The following is a 21,071-nucleotide window of genomic DNA, read 5'->3' as shown; positions in this document are numbered from 1 at the left end:
ATTACTGCCTTGATCAGTTTGTATTTCCTTAGGTAATCCAAAATAAGTAAAGAACTTTATAAGAGCCTTTGTCACAGTTTTAGATGTTATATTCCCAAGTGGTACTGCCTCTGGAAACCTAGACGAAGTACACATGATAGTCAACAAGTACTGATAACCAGTTTTTGTTTTTGATAATGGACCGACACAATCTATAAGAACTTTAGAAAACGGTTCACCAAGTGCTGGAATAGGTTGTAATGGAGCCACTGGTGTAACTTGATTTGGTTTACCCACAATTTGACAAGTATGGCACGTTTTACAAAACATAGCCACATCTTTTCTTAGACCAGGCCAGTAAAAATGTTTTAAAATCTTGTCCACAGTTTTCCTTACCCCTTGATGTCCACCTAAGGGCACACTATGAGCTAAAGTCAAAATCTCATTTCGATAAACTTTAGGGACAACTACCTGGTAGACAATATTCCATTCCTCACTTGCAGGAATTGTAGGTGGTCTCCACTTCCTCATCAACATTCCTTTTTCCAAGTAATATCCTACTGGCACCTTCTCAATTTAACTATCTGGTAGAGCTTGTTCTCCTAATTTTATAATCTCAGCGTCTCTATTCTGCTCTGCTATCATCTCCTTCCGAGACAGAGATAAATCTTCATAGTCAGACTTACTCCAAGAATCTTCTTCAAACAATGAAGGTAAGAAAGTCTCTGACACATCCTCAAAACTCGAATCCTGAGTTGAACAGTCATGAGTAACAACCTCATTCTGCGCATCAATCTTTTTAGCCATAGCTCTAGTCACAACACAGGAAGAATCTATGTTAGAATTCATCTCTGGTTCCTCTGACTCCATTGTCAAATGCACTTCAGAAAAAACTTGTCCACCTGCCAAGTCAATACCTAACAATAAAGAAATATCCTTCACAGGTAAGCTAGGCTGTAATCCTACTTTAACAAATCCTGTAACTAACCTTGACTTTAAATTTACTTTATGCAAATGTACAGGCATAAAATCACTCCCAACACCTAGTATATAATTTACCTCACCAGTATCAGACTCTTCATTAAACTTCAATACACTGTCTAACATTAGTGATTGAGAAGCTCCAGTATCCCTAAGGATTTTTATTGGCACCAGAGTAGATCCTTCTTTCAAGGATACAAACCCTTCAGTTATAAAACCCTTTTTAACTTGGTCAGACTCTAACAAAATCTCATTTGTGTTTATCGAACCCTGTAATTTTACAGGTGCTTCAGTATGTTGCACACAAGCATCTGGAACTGCTTCCTTCTCTTTCTTTTTCAATCGGAAACAGTTAGCTATTAAATGGCCAGGTTTCTTACAATAGTTACAAATAGGACCAAACTGTCTTTCCTTCACAGGTTTTCCTTCCTCCTTACCTTTCTCATTAACTTTTGATTTAATTTCTGATTTACCTTGAGTCTTTGTGTTATTTTTCCTCTTAAAAATTCTGCCCTGAGGAAATTTATTCTCATGGATTAAAACATACTCATCAGCTAATCTAGCAGAGTCCTGCAATGTATCAGTATTCCTCTCATTTAAGTAGGTCCTTACTTCAATAGGGATGCTTCTTTTAAATTCCTGCATTAAAATCAGCTCTTTCAATGTATTATAGTCCCCATTTACATTTTTAGAGGAAACCCATTTCTCAAAACACACAGCTTTATCATAGGCAAATTCCACATAAGTTTTTTCCACAGACTTCTTCAAACCTCTGAATCTTTCTCTATACGCTTCTGGGACCAATTTGTATGCTTTCAAAATATGCCGTTTCACAATATCATAATCTAGTGCTTGTGCAGCAGTTAAAGCTGTATAATCTTGTTGTGCTTTGCCTTTAATTACACTTTGTAACAACACTGACCATTTATCTTTTGGCCACTCTGAAATCTGAGCAATTGTTTCAAAATGTTGGAAATATCTTTCCACTTCTGTTTCACTAAATGGAGGGACCAATTTAATTTCTTGACTAGCAACAAACGGTTTTCTAGAACCAGAAGACTGATTCCCAGACCTCAATTCCATCATCGCATATTCAAATTCCCTTTTTTTATTATCAGCTTGTAACCTACAACGCTCCAATTCTGCTTTACTTTGTTCCAACTTAATTTGTTCGAATTGCAACTGCATCTCTATACTACTTATTGAAAACGACTCTAAAATCGATTCATCAAAATCACCCGAATCCATATAGTGTGACGCGATTTTTCTCTGTATTAGAGCCTTTGATGTAGACTTCAAAATACCTTTAAGTTGCAATCTACTAGCTACCTCAGACACCTCAGTTTTTTTCACCTTTGCTAACAACTCCGTGTCTGGCAACGCCAGAAATTCATCAATATTCATTGTTGCCGAATACCACTCACAAGCCAATCAAACAAAAAAATCGAGTATTCCCTTTTCCAAAACACCGATTCAAAATTTAACAAGCATTTAAACTCAAAAATGATTCATCCCGGATGCAGCCCCCATATTTATGTTACGGATTCAGCAACAATAAATATATAAGTGAGGCAGGAGTTTTTATAACAAATAAAACATTTATTAAACACTGAAAAACAAACCCCCAAAAGTAAACAAATCACTAACGTAACCGGAAATCAGCTGCTGTGCGGCAGCTTAAACAGTTCTTAAAGCAATGTTGCAAAAACAGTTCTTCAAAGTAGTACTGCAAAAGTTCAAAATGCTTACAGTCCATTAAAGGAGAGACTTTTTAGATGATTTAAATTCTCTTTCACGTCGTGTCGCTGCGGTTCCCAGTCCAACTATACTTTTCCCATGGAGAATTTATGAAGATGGAAAATGAAACGGCTTAAAGGCACTGACCTTTCCTTGACAAAACTGTACCCAAACCCTTTCTGCTATTCACAGGGGTTATCAGAGGGACAGCTAATGAATTCCTTCCAAATGAGGATCAAACAAGGTCGAACCTGACTTTCCTCGGTCTTTTAACTCCCGAACTCCGATCTTCACTCTCCACTGATTTTTAACTGGCAGTATTATAAAGAAACTGCCGGCAATGACCTTTTAAACTTTAGGCATTAAATAAAACTCCATCTTTCAACCAATCTGCGTCATAATATTGGACCACGCAGTGGCATGGAATCAAAATGGCAAATCCAGCCACGAAATGCCCCACCTCACAGGGAGGGGTCCTCCTTTTATACCCTGTAAAAAAAACCTGTCACATGACCTCTACTGGCGGGAAAATGACGTCACTCCGCCATCACAAGACCACTACCTTAAGTCCAGTATAGCTTCCACCACCACTGTCATGTGTCACGGGTATGTAACAGTTCACAAAAACTAGTTATACACTGAAGTACTTCCTAACCATTTATGTGCTTTGTCTTTGGATGCAGTGAAATGTATAAACTTATTTTGCAGCTGAAGTATCTGTGACTAGCTCTCTCTTTCAACTTGTCTATGTCAATGAATTAACTTCAAGACATGTTTTGTACAAAGGGTAAAGAAGAAAACGGAACAATCAAGATACAGTAAAACTCCATTAATCTGGCATGCTCGGGACTGTGTTGGATAAGCAAAAGTTTCTGGCTATTTTATTGAGATACAGCATGGAACAGGCCCTTCCAGCCCAACAACCGATCTATTTAACCCTAGCCTAATCACAGGACAATTTGCAATGACTAATTAACCCACTAACCAGTATGTCTTTAGAGTGTGGGAGGAATCGGGAGCACCCAAAGGAAACCCACACCTACATGAGAAGAACAAACTTTCTTACAGAGGACACTAGAATTGAACTCCAATGCCCTGAGCTAACTGCTATGCTACTAATGTATTCAATATACCAACAGACTTTTGATTCCTGTTTTTCCAGAAGTTACATAGTAAAATAATAAATTTGACATTGAATCTACTATGTTTCAAAGAGCACAGGAAACAAGGGAGCATGGGGAACATAGCTAGGAGTTTAAAGAAAGCATGGGAACCAATGCCCTGGTATATGAAAGGAGCACAGGTTTAGTGCAGTTGGAGTTTAAACCATCATGTTTTGTTTTGAAACTGAGCTCACCATGTAAGAGCCCACACAACACTGTTTCCCAAACCGTAGATGTATACTACTTGCTTTCTTACTTTTTTCTGCCCCTCCAATGCATCTCATTTCTATCCAGTCTCTGCTCATGGGTGGAACGTTCTATCAGAGGCAGCATTCTGCTCCACATTCTCTGCACCCTCTCTAGCACAAATGTATCCTTTCTAATGTGGCAACCAGCACAGCACACAATATATTTTAGCTGTGACCTAACAATGTTTTTCTTTAAATTGTACCACAACTTCCCCGTTTTATATTCTAAGCCCTGGCTATCTGAAGTAATCATCCAAAATTTCCTCTTCATCACTCTATCTATACTGCTACTTTCGGGGATCTTTGAACTTGTATTTCCTAGGAATCTACTATTCATACACTATATCTACGGCTGTAGGAAATGCAGACCCCATTAAAATTGCATCTGTTAGTGCTGTGTCAATTTACCAGCTAATCAATAACATTCTGTAGCCTAAGATGGCACTCCTATCAAAATTTCACCTTTTTTTTCTGTCGACTTACTAATCATAGCTTCATTTTAAGACATTAATATACACAACAAGGGTACCAATACTTGATATCTGTGATACATTGCCTTGTCATAAGCTTCCACCATAAAAACAACACTCCACCATCACCCTCTGTCTCATGCCCTGGTTAATTCTGGAACCAATTTATCAACTTGCTTGATACCCTGACCTCTAACCTTTTGGATCAGCCTTCTACATGAGACCTTGTTAAATGCTTTACTGAAATCTATGTAAACCAATCAATTATACTACTCTCATCAATATAGTTAGTCACATCTCCAAAAAAAATCTATTATACTTGTCAGAAAAGATCTACTACCAACATACCAAAAATTCAAAGCTGACTATCATTGATCAACACTGCCTTTTCAAGTTGAATTACAGTAGAGTAAGGAAACCGATTTGAGGAGATACTGAGAGGAAAAAAATACAATTATATTCATTTTTGTAGAGCTGTTAAGGATGGTGATGGTAAAGAGCATAGAGAGGGGAATTACAGGTTAAAAGTGCCACAGCCTTTGCAGAACAAATTAGCAACTTTATTGTCAAGTCAAGTGAAGTTTGTTGTCATTTGTTGTCAACTACTTACGTGTATATAATATATATAATGTATGTAGAAATGAGACGTTTCTTTGAACCAGGGTCTAAAACACTTAACACAGAAAAACTTATGAAGGCAAGGATAAAATCTACAGATTATTCACACGTAAATAACAAACTGGTGCATTAATATTAAATATTGTAAGGTATGGAACAAATTTACCAGAGACATACCAACTATTATGCAGCCAGGAGTTCAGAAGCCTAATGGCCTGTGAGAAGAAACTGTTTCTCATCCTGTTCGTATTTTTAATGCATCGGAGTCTCCTGCCTGATGGTAAGAAAATCAGAGGACGCTGGATGGATGGATAGGTGGGATCCTTAATAATACCAAGGGCCCTGCGTATACAGCACTCCAGATGAATGTCCCCAATGGATGGTAGGGTGACCCCTATGATCCTCTTAGCTGTCCTCACAGTCCTTTGTAGGACTTAAGATCCGATACTCGACTGCTTCCATACTAGATGGAGTTGCAATTTGTCAGTATGCTCCCAATGGTGCTCCTGTAAAATGCAGTTAAGATGGCAGGTGTGAGCCTTGCTTTACTCAATCTTCTAGAAAGTGCTGCGCCTTCTTGTTCAGGGAGGTGATATTAAGGGACCAGGTGAGATCATCTGTGATGTGATCTCCCAGGAACTTGGTGCATTTAAATCACTCTACAGAGGAACCATGTATTCGCAGAGGGGGATGGTTTGTATCTTCCTGAAGTCCACTATGATTTCTTTTGTCTTCTCCACATTCAGGTTCAGTTTGTTCTTCTCACACCAATCCACCAGCCACTCCACTTTCTCTCTATAGTCTGTCTCATCATTGTTATTGACAAGGCCAACCACTGTTGTGTCATCTGCAAATTTGATGACACATTTCAGCTGGATCCTGCGACAAAATCATGCATTAGCAGTGCGAACAGCAGTGGACTAAGGACACAGCCTTGGGGAGCACTAGAGCTCAGTGTAATGGGACAGGAGATGTTGCTGCCCACATGGACTGACTATGGCCTTTCTTTTAAGAAGTCCAGTATTCAATTGCAGAGGGAAGTGTGGAGTATACAGCATGAGGAATCATAATTGCTTAAATGGAAACTAGAGTTTACTGCTGCTAAAGCTTGGATCAAACATTTGAATTATTTGAGAAATAAAGATAGCTTCAACAAATGGTGCTCAGTTTGCTAACTTTATATTTGATCTTTGAAAAAATGTCATGGTAACAAACTGCAGATAATAGAAATCTGAAATAAAAGAAAATACTTAAACTTGGTTGGTTAGGCAAGCTTGATATATATAACACATTTTTACCTCCCCACCCCCACACTCTCTCTCTGATTTCATTATCCATTCAACCCTACCCACTAATATCCATTCTGGCATTTATCCCTGTAAACAGAAGAGCTACACCTGCCCATTCACGTCCTTCCTCACCTCTATTCAGGGCCTTCCAGGTGAGGCAACATTTCACCTGTGAATCTGTTGGGATTATCTATTGTATCCAGTGCTTCCCCTCTACATTGGTGAGACCCAACGTAGATAGGTGGACCACTTTGTCAAGAACCTTTGCCTATCACCTCCCGCTTGCTGTCCCCCCCCCCCCCCCGCCCCTCATCTCCTATCAGATTCCTTCTTCTCCAGCCCTTTTACCTTTTCCAATTATCACTTCCTTGCAACTTACTTCCTCTCTTTTTGTTAGTAATGCTGATGAAGGTTAGTCTCTGGATGCTGACTGACCTGGCCAAGATGTGAATAACAAACAAGCCTAAGATACCATAAGTGTCAAGTCAAATAGATCATATGTATTATTCTCCAATTTTTGAAGAATGTTCCCCAGCCTCTCCTTTCTCTCTGTCTCTATGGCTACCTCTCTCTATCATTTATTCATTCAGCATGTTGGCTTTTCTGATTTGTTGCCCAAATCCAATTACCCTCAAAAATAGTGGTGAGCCACCACCTTGAATCACCAAAGTTCTTCTTTTTGATTTTGCAGGACGGGATGGAGGAGAATGTGCAGTTAGTGGTATTCTCATGTTACTTGATGTTATAGAACATAGCATATTATAACAATCTAATCCTTCTTTCCTACATAGCTCTCCCTTTTTCTATCTTCCATGTACCATTCTAAGAGTTCTTTAAATTCCCCTACGGTATCTGCCTCTACCAACAACCCTAGCAGGGCATTCCACTTATCTCTGACATTACCCCATACCTTTCTCCAATCACCTTAAAACTAAGCTCCCTTTTACTAGTCATTTCTGCTCTGAGAAAGTCTCTAGTCCGTTTGATCTACACTTCTTATAATCTTGACACCTATATCAAGTCACCCCTCATCCTACTGCACTGCCTAGAAAAAAGCCTTAGCTTGCTCAACCTATCGTATAAGGCAAACTCTTTAATCCAGGCAGCATTTTGGTAAATTTCCTCTGTTCCCTCTCTAAAGCTTCCACACTTCTGATAATGAGGCAACCAGAACTTAACAAATATTCCAAATGTGGTCTAACCAGGGTTTTATAGAGTTCCAGCATTACCTTACGGCTCTTGAACACAATCCCCCGACTAATGAAGGCCAATACACAAGTCTTTTTAACAATCCTATTAACCTGTGTGGGAACTTTGAGGGATCTATGGATATGGACCCCAGTATCTCTCTGTTCCTCCACTCAGCCAACAATCCTGCCATTAACCCTGTACTTTGCTTTCAAAATTGACCTTCCAAAGTGAATCACCTCACACATTTCTGGATTCAACTCCATCTGCCACTTCTTAGACTAGTTCTACGCTCTTGTCAATGTAACATTATAACCTATGGCAACTCTCCACACTATCTATCCACAACTCCACCAACCTCCCGGCATAAAACACTTCATCTACAACCAATCCCTGCTTTATATGGGTAAGCTAATCCTAAATCTATAAAGCCAGGATTCCATGCCTCCTGATTTTCTGAATGAGCCTGCCTTGGAGAACCTTGTTCAATGCCTTACTAAATTCCATATGCACCATATCTACTTCTCTATCTTCATCAATGTGCTTTGTCAACATCCTCAAAGAATTCAATTAGACTCGTGCGGCATGAGCTGCCCATCACAATGTCAAACTAACTGACTATCCCAAATCAGGTACTTGCTTCTTCAAATGATCGTGAATCCTGTTTCTAAGATTCTTCTCCAATGATTTGCTCACCACTGAAGTAAAACTCACTGGTCTATAATTACCAAGGTTATCCCCACTCCCTTTGTTGAATAAAAATAACATTTGCCACCCACCACACCCTCCAATCATTGCTCTTCTTTCCCTGATTTGTCCAACCTTCTCTGTAGTCATACTCCTGTTCTTCCACAAACGTGTAGAATGCCTTGGGGTCTTCCTTAATCTTACTGTTCAAGCTCAATGTTCACAGTAGATTTATTATCAAAATATGTATATGTTACCATTGTGGAAATGTACTTGTAGTCACAAAATGGCATTTTGTCTGTAACAAAATGGAACCTGTATTGTACTAGTCACAAACAAGAGAAAATGTGAGATTCTGGAAATCCAAGCAACACACAAAATGCTGGAGAAACTCAGCAAACCAGTCAGCATCTATGGAGAAGAGCAAACAGTCAACTAGTTGAGCCACCCATTTTAATTCTACTTCCCATTCCTGTTCTGACACGTCAGCCTATGGCCTCTACTGCCACAAGGAGGTCACATTCAGGTTGGAGGAGCAACACCTTATATTCCGTTTGGGTAACCTCCAACCTGATGGCATGAACATTAATTTCTCAAACTTCTGGCAATGCCCCCCCACCCTTCTCCTTCATCATTCCCCATTCTAATTTCCCTCTCTCACCTTACCTGCCTTTCACTTCCCTCTGGTATTCCTCTCCCCTCCCTTTCTTCCATGGCCTTCTGTCCTGTCCTATCAGGTTCCCCCTTCCCCCTTCTCCTGTCCTTTATCTCTTTCACCAAACAACTACTCAGCTCTTTATCTCGCCAATTCCGCCCCCCTTCCAGATTCACCTTTCACATTGTATCTCTTCTTCCCTCCCCCAACCTTCTCACTCTTGACTTTTCATCTTTTTTCTCCAGCCCCAATGAAGGGTCTTGGCCTGAAACTTTGACCATTTACTCTTTTCCATTGATGTTGCCTCGCCTGCTGAATTCCTCCAGCATTTTATGTGTGTTGCCTGTATTGTACCAGAGTGCAACATTATGCCAACAGATCTTGAGTATATGACAAATTGCAGATAGACAAGCGGATTTGGTTACTGGAAGAATGGCAAGTATACTAATTAAGCAGACTGTCCCTATGCACCCTGTCCCTAAACTAGTGCAGGTAGATAACACTTGTGTATAAAGGAGTAACTAACTGTTTTATTGGAGCTATCACTGGCTTGTGCGGTGATGGTCTTTCCTTGCAAGTAAAATAAAAATGCTTATGATTGATCCACTCTGAGTTCATAGTTGTTTGTTATAAGACATAGAAAAAGGTACTAGCCTCAGATTCATTTTCTTGCAAGCAATCACAGTAGAACAATATATAATAGAATCAATGAAAAAAATACACAAAGACGGACAATCAATGGCAAAAACTAACTAAATACAGTAACTAATTAACATTAAGTACATAAGTTGTAGAGTCCTTGAAAGTAAGTCCACTGGTGGTGGAATCAGTTCAGTTTATAGACAAGCGACATTCAGGAGCCTGATGATTGAAGGGTAATAACTGTTCATGAACCTGCAGCATGGAACCTAAGGCTCCTCCTTCAGGACAGCAGTTAGAGAGTTAGACTGTTAGCAGTCAGACTGGATGATGGGGATCCTTGGTGATAGATACTACCTATAACCATGATAACAATATTTGGACCATATTTTCTGTTGCACTTTACCTTAATTGGAAATATATTAATTACTTAAACATGAGCTATTGTTTGTTTGCAATCATCTCTGAGGAATTGAGGATATATAAAAAATAATTTTGGAACTATGTAACCTCTGACTAAAAGAATAATTGAGACTGAATAGGAATTTTTGAACTGAAATAAACTCTGCCTTCAGCAGTCAGCTAAGTTCTCCCCTTCTTGCAGAGAGAAATTGAGAGTCTGATAACATTGTACCCTCGTTTGAGTAGGAGGAGGAGGACTCACCGATAAGAACTGGACAGCACATCCATCTGTAATTAAGCCTTGATTTAGCAGAATCTCTCATCTGTAACTAAGTTTTGCACCAACAGACTTGGTGGGCATACCAGTCCAAGTAACATCTTGCAACAGTAATTTATGGGGCTTACTATGTATAAATATACACTGTAACCTGAGGGAACTTGTCGGATGGTGCCTTTGACAATTGGGTCTCAAACTCCTGCACGAGGGTGCGCAATAAACTGTTGTAACTATAAGAAGCTGGTCTCTCGAGTTTTATTCAGATTTGACTTTAACATTTGGCGTTACAAACAGGATCCCAATAGAGGGGGTGCCAAGCAGATGGGCTGAGTAAGTGGCTGGACCACTCTGGGGACTGGGTGTCCAATAGGTATTTTATCCTATATCACTCTATGTTAGTTCCTTTGGAGGCGCGGTCCTTCGCCCGAGGCTGATTGCACAATCTTGAAGGGATCGGGAAAGAATCTGCTGGGAAACTCGTATAAGGTAGGCAAATTTTAATAATTGGGCAGGAGGTGCCAAGCCGGGTAAATTTATCTGATTTATTAATTGAGCAGGAGGCTTTGTGCTGGGTAAATTAGAGAACATGGGTCAATTGCAGTCGATTGATACGAGTGGGCCAGGAAAGCCTTACACAATATGTGTGAGTTATCCAGACAAGGGAAAAAACTTGTGAATGTTGGGTGTAGCGCTGAATAAGAAATTGAGGAACGAAATGTGGCCACTTGGGGTGGGGGGGGGGGAATCCCTGGGCTATTACCTCATGAGAACAATCAGTAAATTTGATATGGAAAAAGAACTGTAGAAAGATGTGGAAATTGTTGGTAAAGGAATGAAAGGAAAAGGCAGATGTAAAGTGGAACAATACATTATTAGCAAGTTGGAGGAATAATGCGTGTGACAAAGGGATAGAGTTATGTACTACAGAGGGAACACCAAAAAGTTGGGAGACGCTAAATGTGGAGCATGAATGGGCGAATGGGCGCCAAAAACGAGAAAAGGAAAACGCAAACAAACCAAGGCTGACCTCGATAGGAGAGAAGGGCAAAAATATCAGTCTAGAGTTTGAACTAATAGGGAAACAAGGGATCCCAAACCCACGTCTGGCATACCGACCCTGTCTGAGGACAGTGGATGCGATGAGGATTGGGCAGCCATCGTATCCTCTCCCCCTCACCTTACTAGGGGCCAAGTGCACCCAGTGCTGCCGAACCCCAATCCTCCCAATATTCAGATACGGTGGCCGCTCGGGTAAAACAGCGGTGGCAGGGAAGGGGAAGTCCCTATACCCTGAGATCCAGAAAGGGGATACCGAGGATTGTTCTGAGACGGGAAGGGAAGAATCCAATAAAACCTCAATGACTCCACAAAGACAATTGCCCACCTGAATGCTGCCCAGTCCACGAGCAGCGGAGGAGGGGCAGCCCTCAGTGATTCCTGCGTATGCATCCTGGAAGCCTCAAGAAATGATAATGATCATGAATCAGGCCCCAGATAGAAAAGAAAAACCAGCACAGTTTGCTCAGTATGTCTGCAGTACTATACAAATGTATAATGCGGCGGTCTCTGCTGCATGATTCTCTCAGCTGATGAGGAGCGGAAATGGAAGGTAGAATTAAGATACCAAACCTTTCAGGAATTACAGGTGGGCAACCATAGTGAAAATGAACAGACAGACCAGATTATTCAAGCCTTGGAAAGGGCTCTCCAGCAACCTGTAAACATCTCTACTTGAATGTAAACCTAAGCTTGGGGAACCGGGACCAGACTACTAGGGGCGATCTGTGGCCTGCTACGGCACTTTCACAGGAGACCAGGCCTTTAATAATGGGAATCCGTCCCCGCAGTTTAATGCCTTACTGCTCCAATGCTTACCAACTAAGTTAACCAATTTGATTAAAATAAATAAAATGGATTGGCCTGACAAAGACCAAAATTGAAAGCAATGAGCTTTGACATATTATTGGGACTCGGCTTTCGAATCCCGATCAACCCAAAGGGAACTAATATTAAAAGTGAATATATTCAGTGGGGAGAAGGACGCAAGCAGGCTATATCTGGGGATCGGAACTGGGATCATTTTCCCGATTGGCCGTACCCTGATAACCCGGATTCTTATTGGACAGGACCCAACTGAATGCTAGCCCAACGGCTTCCATCCAACCGTCAGGATTCTAGGAATGGTAGGCCTGGTCTATTATCACAGACAGGCAATGGGTATGGTGGGGGGGGGGCAATCCTGGACCAAGTGGGGTGTGCTTCAATTGTGGACGTCCTGGGCCTTGGAGGGCAAGGTGTCCATGGGAGCAAAAACCTACCAAGGGACAGGTGGGGACAATGACCACATTCTCTGCCCACAACCCATTTAGAAATTGACAAGCAAAGATGCTCCCTACTGGAGTACCACCTAATGTAATATTGTATGTTGCTGGAATTCTAATTCCGTTTATGATTGATATGGGGGGGGAGCAACCACATCCACTCTCGATCAGGAAATAGTATTGGAACAGGGATTCCAGCTATTGGACACTACAATCGCTCTGTCTGGATTCGAAGGCACGGAAAATATGTATTCATGTACCCAGCCACTGCAGGTGGAATTCCAGGGGAACCAGTGTGAGGTTTCATTTAGTCACCACCAGTCTGGGGTGTAATCTAGCAGGGAGAGACTTGCTCTGTCCGTTGGAAGTTGAGATTCTACGCACAGACAAGGGTATCACCATGGAACTAGTGAACAACTGACAGCTTCCGACCCTCCAGTGGTGGGCACTTAATCTGGACTCCACTTTGTTTGACACCCCCCCTTCTGCCAGCAGTCATGTGACCATGTGCTATGACCCTACAGGGTGTGCCACTGAGGAAAGCCAATATTATGCACCCCTCAAGGGACAGAAGTTCCCAGTCATGGTGATTGGAGAGGTTAAAGGAAAAGAGGGCAGTGCATTACTGGCCAAAGTTCCGGATTTCCTTTGGTAACAGACAGAACTGGTCATTCCCCATATCACTGTTAGGGTTTGCCCTGGGTTCAAGCCAAAGAGCCTAGGGTTCCTTGCCTACACCCTGACGAAACAAGCCTCCAGCGCCAAGAGAGATTGACAAGACTTGCCCGTGGGCCAACTCCGATACCGGAAGCAGTCTCAGGTGAAGACCGGATATCTGGTAAGACACTCTTTTAATATTGACCGAACCCAGGACGTTGTATTCTATCTCTGGGCCATTTCAGGCCATGAAGTCGGCCGCACCAGCTGTCCCCCTGTCCAGATCACCGTGAAAGGACAGACTCTCCCATCCATTCCACAATACCCCCTTCAAGCCCGAGGCAATGTTTTATGAGGATGGAAGCTCTTTTGTGGATTAGCAGGGAAACGATGTTCTGGCTATGCGATCGTGACGGACAGTGAAGTAATGGAGCAAGTCTCTTTTGAAGCAGCTGTCTCCGCCCAGAAGGCTGAGCTGTTTGCCCTGACTTATTCCTATATCCTAGCAACAGACAAAAGTGCGAACATTTACAAAGACTCCCATTATGCATTTGGAGTTGCACATGACTACGGGGCTCTCTGGGAACATCAGAGATTCCTGACTTCCTCTGGCCACCCCATTAGTAATGCCACCTTTGTAAACAACTTACTCACTGCTCTACAGCTATCTCAAGTTTTGGCTATTATTAAATGTGCAGGCCACATCCGCATGTCCAACCGAGTCTTTAAAGGCAATGATTTAGCGGATGAGACAGTGAAGAGTGAGGTACAATCCTCGGTAGTTGTAGTCCTTTCGGGTTCCCATCAAGCAACACTCTGTGACCTAAGCAGAACGGGTATGCCAGACATGTGGGAGGTACATACCTTTCAGGGTGACTCCTCTGAGGAGGAGCGCAAACTGTGGTCCCAGATGGGGCACCAGAAAGACCCCGACCTAGGTTTTTGGATCACTGCAGCAGGACAGGTTTGTGATCCTACACAGTTTTTAACAATATTGGTCGATTATATACATAATTATGCACACCTGGGAAAGGAGGTAACCTATACCCTGCACACCGGGTACGACTCCCCTGCCAGGTGGACCTTTTTCATGTCTACAAGTTGATTTTATTGAAGGGCCTAGAGTACATTGCTATAGATACTGCTTAGTTATTATAAATGTGTTTCGTAGATGCTTTGAAGCTATTCCAACTACCAATAACACTGTTATGACTGTTGTGAAAGTATTATTACGGGAAATAATTTCCAGGTACGGCCTGCCAGAGATGCTGAGCTCTGACAATGGCCCACACTTCGTGGCAAAAGTAAATGAAGGGGTCTGTAACGAACTAGCTATCAAGCAACAATTCTACTGTGTACACCACCCATGGGCTGCTGGCATAGTGGAAAGAGCCAATGGCACTCTGAAGAGTAAATTGGCCAAGCTAATGGCGGAGACTGGACTCACATGGTTGAAGGTCCTACCACTAGCCGTATTCCACATGATGGTTAACCCAAAGGGGAAAACAGGTTTGTCACCAGCTGAAATCATTTATGGACGGCCCATGAGGACATCCTGGGGACCAAGATCTTGAATACCATTACTCCCAGAAAGTCTACCAGCAAAATTGGATATGCATACCCTGGGGGAAGAGATGGGGAAATATATATGCCAACTAACCAAACTTCTCCAAGTATTACATTCACAGGTATGACAGGCTTACAAGGAAGAGAACAACCCCACAGAGAGGAGTGACTATCCCACCCTAGGACCTGGGGATTTCATCCTGATCAAGAACTGGGATCGAGGGAAACTCAGACCTCGGTGTAGAGGACCATATCAGGTGTTACTGACCACTCCCATGGCTGTGAAGCTGAAGGGGCAATCTTGGTAGGTTGATTGAACAGATTGCAAACGTGTTACTGAAGGAATTAAGTAAGACTCTCTTGGTCTAAAGGAAAATGTATTGGTTGATAGTGTTGTTTGTGCTTATGCCTTTGAGAGGGCTCACCCCAGCATCTGGGGCCCTCATGTCAACACCTTTCTGTCTCTCTGTCACACCTATGCCAAACAAGTAGAACCCCTGCTGGGTTTGCACTGAAATTCTGCAGCATGGTAAGACTATGATTCCATTGTCAGTAATCCTGCTCAACCAGAGTGAGGAACTCTCAGCCTGGGCTTTCTCAAATAACACTTGAGGTAGTGAGACGCTGAACTGTAGTCCAGTCAGACATGACTGTGACTGTTAGTGTTTTGTGGGATGGTATCTCAGGCCCCCACCAAACTGAACCTCATATACTGGGAAATATGCATCCTGGCCATAACTGCTGGTGCCCAGCAGCAGAGTAGTAAATGCCAACTGTTACTGTAACTTCTAGGGAGGGGAAGATTCAGATTCATTGTCATTTAGAAACCACAAATGCAATGCAGTTAAAAAATGAGACAACGTTCCTGCAGAATGATATCACAAAAGCACAAGACAAAACAGACTACACCAGAAAATCAACATAACGTTTGGCAATCCCCAATCCAGAGTCTGGAGAGGCTGCTGCGTATTAATATCGTGCTACCATCATAGCGCATTTCCCGGAAAGGAGCTCCAATCCCACCAGACAAAACAAGACCAAAAACTAAAGCTACAAGACCTGCACAAAACCACATAGTTACAACAGTGCAAACAATAGCATAATTGATTAAAAAAAAGACCATGTGGGCACAGTAAAAATAGTCCAAAGATGTTAAAAGACTATAAGTTCTAAAGAAACCACCACTCAGTTTCCAAAAGTCCTCAGGGTCCCGATAGACTCGTCATCCCACGCCAGTGGCAGAAGGGAATACCCCCACTAAGGACTTCCACAGCACCACCCGACTCAGCCTCGCAGATGCAGCACACAGTGAAAGCACTCCGACTGCAGCGGACTCAGAGTCCGTCGAACTTCCGAGCCTCCGACCATCCCCTCCAGCACAGCTTCAATGAGCACCATCCTCTGCCGAGCGTATTAAGACATCGGCAACGCGACCCCAAGGACTGATGGCCCGTTCTTCCCAGCAGAGACCCGGACCTCACAGCAGCAACGAAGAAGGTCTTCCTGGAGATTTCCAGATGTTCCTCCATGATCCCACGTCTGTTTTTCATCCGATTATGACTGCGCACGGCACCCCGTTTAACAAATAACAGATAATCAGCTCCCAAGTGGCCACAGCAAGCTGCGTCGCACTGCCATCTTGGATCTTGAATTTTTTCCAGGAAACAGCAGCTGTACCACCTATACCACTCAGATCCTCCCCAACCAGTAAATGGCACCTACTGGGTGTGTGGAAATCAGGCCTATATATGACTCCCAAGGGAAACTGCCAGCAGATGGGATCTGCAAAGTCTCAGCAAAGAGTGCACCAGCTGTTGTTATCTAGCATATTTAGTACCCCACCTGAGAGTCATGGCCCAGATGCAGGATCACCTCCACTGGAACATGCAGCAGACAGGTATAACAGACTGAGCGATTTTAGTTGATCGCTTTTCTCTCCTATGGAGTAGCCAGGAATTCACAAGCTACAGCACTTGAGGAGCTGACCAACAATACTGCAGGGTATTGTAGACAATATTGTAAGACATACTGCAATATTGTAGACAGAAACACAGGTCCAAGGAACAGAAATATCCACTGAAATGATTGCAATCCGGCAAACAGTCTGACAGAATCAGATGGCCCTTGATTTCATTCTGGCAGAAAAAGGAGGAACATGCACCATTATAGGGAAAGAATGCTGTACTGACATACCCGACGTAACATATCTAGTAACATATCATCCCTTTCTGAGCATATAACCCAGGAAATACAAAAGATTCGTAACCTAGGACAGAGGTTGCATGGGTTTGGCAGCAGGATGGTGGTCATTTGGGAGCTTCTTCAGGAACATCGGTGGTATGGTATTGCATTATGGAAGTATTATGCTTATTGCAATTGCTGTCATTCTTGTATTGTAATGCCTGTGGCCACTGGTGTCCAGCTGCTTCAGCAGTGGGATCCGATTGTAACTTTTGGGCCCTGAGAGTTATCATAAAATGATCAAAAGGAGGGAATGAGGAATTGAGGATATAAAAAAATCATTTTGAACCTAGGTAGCCTCTGGCTAGAAGAATAATTGGGACTGAATAGAAATTTTTGAACTGAAGTAAACTCTCCCTTCAGCAGTCAGCTAATTTCTCCCCGGCTTGCAGAGAGAAACTGAGAGTTTGATACATTGTACCCTCATTTGAGTAGGAGGAGGACAACTTACCAATAAGGACAGGAATGAACATCCATCTGTAATTTAGTCATGGCCTAGCAAAGGGAATAACTGATAAGGACTGGACAGCACATTCATCTGGAATTAAGCCTTGATTTAGCAGACTCTCTTATCTGTAACAAAGTTTTGCACCAACAGACTTGGTGGGCGTACCAGTTTAAACAACATCTTGCAACAATAATGTATGGGGCTATGTATAAATATATGAGAGTAACCTGAGGGAATGGACCCACTTGTCGGATGGTGGAAGTACTTACATGCCTTCCCTTTGACAATTGGGTCTCAAACTTCTGCAGGAGGGTGTGCAGTAAACTGTTGTAATTATAAGGTGGTCTCTCTAGTTTTGTTCAGATTCGACTTTAACATCTCTTTTACTGAAGCTTCCTAGTACACCAGAGCCAACTTATGCCCCTTATCTTAATATTTTACATTATTCAGATTTATGACTTTGATTTTTGATTGAAGCAAATAAATTTCCATTCTATGGGGGATTCTAGTTAATTGGGCCATCAGATAATTGGGGCAGCTGCTTATTTGGAACATAAACTAATTAAGAACATTGCTGGATTCTCTTTATTTATTTGGGATACTATGCTGCTTAATTGGAACAGGATACTCTTGCCGAACAGTTCTAACTAGTGTGAGTCATGTGCACTTGGTGACTGTTAGACACTACACCGTGCTTAGAGCGAACAGCTTTTAAAACACATCAAATGTGTGTGCTGATGTTTTGTTATCTATTTGGGCCAACGGATGCCAATTCAAAAAGCAATGAAGGCAGTCCATTATCTGCACTAGGTATCTGTGCTGATTTTGCTCATTTACAGTCAATCAAATGAACACAGAAGCGTATACTGGATGGATTTCTTCATCAATTACTATTAGGAAATAATGCAGTTTTATAGTACTGTAGCAGTATTGGTAGTGCTCTAATTTGTTCTATATTCCATTTGAATACATAATTTGCTACTCAGTTAAATGGTAGTTTATCTATATTTTTACATAAATACCATTTTAACTATTTCCATGATACCTTGGCTAATTGGGCCAAAATGTACTGGCCCTGATGTGTTCAAATTAATCAAAATCCACTGCATATAGAAAATGTTGTCAGAATCAATTTTAATATCACCGGCACATGCCATGAAATTTGTTGCTTTGCAGCTGAAGTACATTGTGATACATAGTAATAAAACTATAAATTACAATAATATATAAAAAATAAATATGGCAGAGGGGAAGAAGCTGTTCCTGATACTTTGCGAGTGTCCTCTTTGGCAGCAATGAGAAGAGGGCAAGTCCTGGGTGATGGGAGTCTTTAATGATGCATCGCCTTTTGAAGGTGTCCTCGATGCGGGGAGTTTTGTACCCATGATGGAGCTGGTTGAGCTTATAATTATCTGAAGCTTTTTTTCTGATCTTGTGTAGTGGCCCCACCGAACCAGACAGTAATGCAACCAATTAGTATGATCTCCCTGGTACACATGTAGAAACTTGCAAGTGTCTTTTGGTGATATATCAATTCTTCTCAAACTCCTAATGAAATATAGTCACTGTCATGCCTTCTTTGTAATTACATCAATAGGTTGGGCTCAAGATAGGTCTCAGTGATGTTAACATCCAGAACATGAAACTGTTCCTATTTTCCACTTCTGATCCCTTAGTGAGGACTGGTGTGTATTTCCTTGATTTACCCTTCCTGAAGGCCACAATCAATTCCTTGGTCTTATTGACATTGAGTACAAGTTTGGTGCTACAATACCACTCAACCAGATTACATTATTACGCTCTTTAAATACCAAATCATCAATTTCTCATTACAGAATGCACTGTCAGGGGAAGTTGTAAAATTACTAAGGGGCATTTAGATAGACTTCGTTATCAGCCAGAGAACTGAGGGTTAAGGACTGTGTGCAAGCAGATGGGAAAGTTAGGTTGGCATCACGATTGGGCAGACAAGGTAAGCCAAGAAGTCTGTTCCTGTGCTGAATGGTTCTATGTTCTGATGTGAGAATCAAAAATTTTCTCTCTTGCACATCCATTAGGTTTCCCAGCTCCATGCAAACTGAGTGTATAGCTCAATTTCTGAGCTAATGTAGTTCCTTTCAACCAGCTTTATCTCATAGTTCTGTTTGTCAGTGGGATTCATCAGAATGTATCTGGACATTCTTCAAATTGCAGCAGCAGTTCATAGCATTGCACATCTTCTACGAAATCTCAGCAAATTGGAGCTGCATGTAGTTAATAAAAGTGAGTAACAGTGGGCAACAACTGTTCATTAAATTTCCATAGTGCAAACGGTCTTTAACAACATGGGTAAAGTAAAAACTGATGCCCAGAACATTACTCAAGAAATGCAGTGTTGTGGCGACCCATTTCCTAGCACACTCGAACCGGCTCACAAATAGCCAGCGCGCCGGCACAAAGGCCAGTCCCAAAAGGGCGCCAAGTCTGCTTCACCTACAAAGGGAAAAGCCTGCGTGGGATTGTGAGTACATGTCCCCTACAGCATCCGCGCCCGGGGAGGGTGGGATCAGGGAGGCTTTAAAGCAAGGCTGTGAAGTTCGAATAAAATCTTCTTTAACTGCAGTTTACCGATTCCGTGTCGTTATTTTAGCGCTGCGTGTAGCACACCGCTACAATTAGTGACCCCGACAGTCCAAATGGTTTTTGGACCGGAGATGACCAACGCTGCATCTGTTCATGTGGTTTCGTTGAAACTGCCAAGCTTCTGGACACTGCGACCTCACCTGTGGTTCCAGCAAGCAGAAGCCCAATTCCACTTTCGGCAGATCACCTCAGAGGACACACGTTACTACTACGTGGTGAGCTCCCTCGACCAGGACACAGCGGCTCAGGTTGAGGAGTTCGTACAGTCTCCCCCAGCGGATGGCAAGTACACGGAATTCAAAGCCCTGCTCACAAGGACTTTCGGACTCTCACGGCGCGAGCGGGCTGCCCGTTTACTGCACCTGGATGGCTTGGGAGACAGACCTCCATCGACTTTAATGAATGAAATGTTGTCTCTGGCCGGCGGACACAAACCCTGCCTCATGTTTGAGCAGGCATTCCTGGAGCAGCTGCCCGAGGACATACGCCTGCTGCTGTCTGACATGGATTTCAGCGACCCTCGGAAGGTGGCAGCCCGGGCGGACTTGCCGAGGAACGCCAAGAAGGTGAGTGGGGCATCTGTCGCACAGATCACCAGGCCATGCTCCCAGCAGCAAACCAGACCAGGCCCGGCCACAGAGCCTGCTAACCCCAGAGGCAGGGGTGAGCAGCCCAACGAACAATGGTGTTTCTACCACCAGCGGTGGGGCGCAGAAGCCCGCCGCTGTAGCCCGCCCTGCAATTTCCCGGGAAACGCCAGGGCCAGCCGCTGCTGATGGCTACGGCGGCTGGCCATCGGGATAGCCTCCTGTATGTGTGGGACAAGAGGTCGGGACGCCGTTTTTTGGTCGACACCGGTGCCGAGATCAGCGTCTTACCTCCA

The 21,071-nt window shown here is 42.7% G+C and overlaps 1 protein-coding gene across 8 annotated transcripts in view; it reads right to left on the bottom strand.

Moving 5' to 3' along the window:
* tmem38a (transmembrane protein 38A) overlaps window positions 1–21,071 on the bottom strand; it is a 135,082-nt gene that overhangs the window by 97,806 nt on the left and 16,205 nt on the right. Inside the window, exon 1 of one of the 8 annotated variants that reach the window (XM_059991720.1) lies at window positions 5,374–6,752. The exons of the other annotated variants lie outside the window; for them this stretch is intronic. The gene's annotated coding sequence lies outside the window, so the exon portion shown is untranslated. Of the gene's footprint in view, window positions 1–5,373; window positions 6,753–21,071 lie in introns of those variants that run through there. 8 annotated transcript variants of the gene reach the window in all.

This window comes from Hypanus sabinus, chromosome 16 (genome assembly GCF_030144855.1).
Source record: "Hypanus sabinus isolate sHypSab1 chromosome 16, sHypSab1.hap1, whole genome shotgun sequence".
Taxonomy (NCBI): domain Eukaryota; kingdom Metazoa; phylum Chordata; class Chondrichthyes; order Myliobatiformes; family Dasyatidae; genus Hypanus; species Hypanus sabinus.
This window is presented reverse-complemented; position numbering and strand designations above follow the sequence as displayed.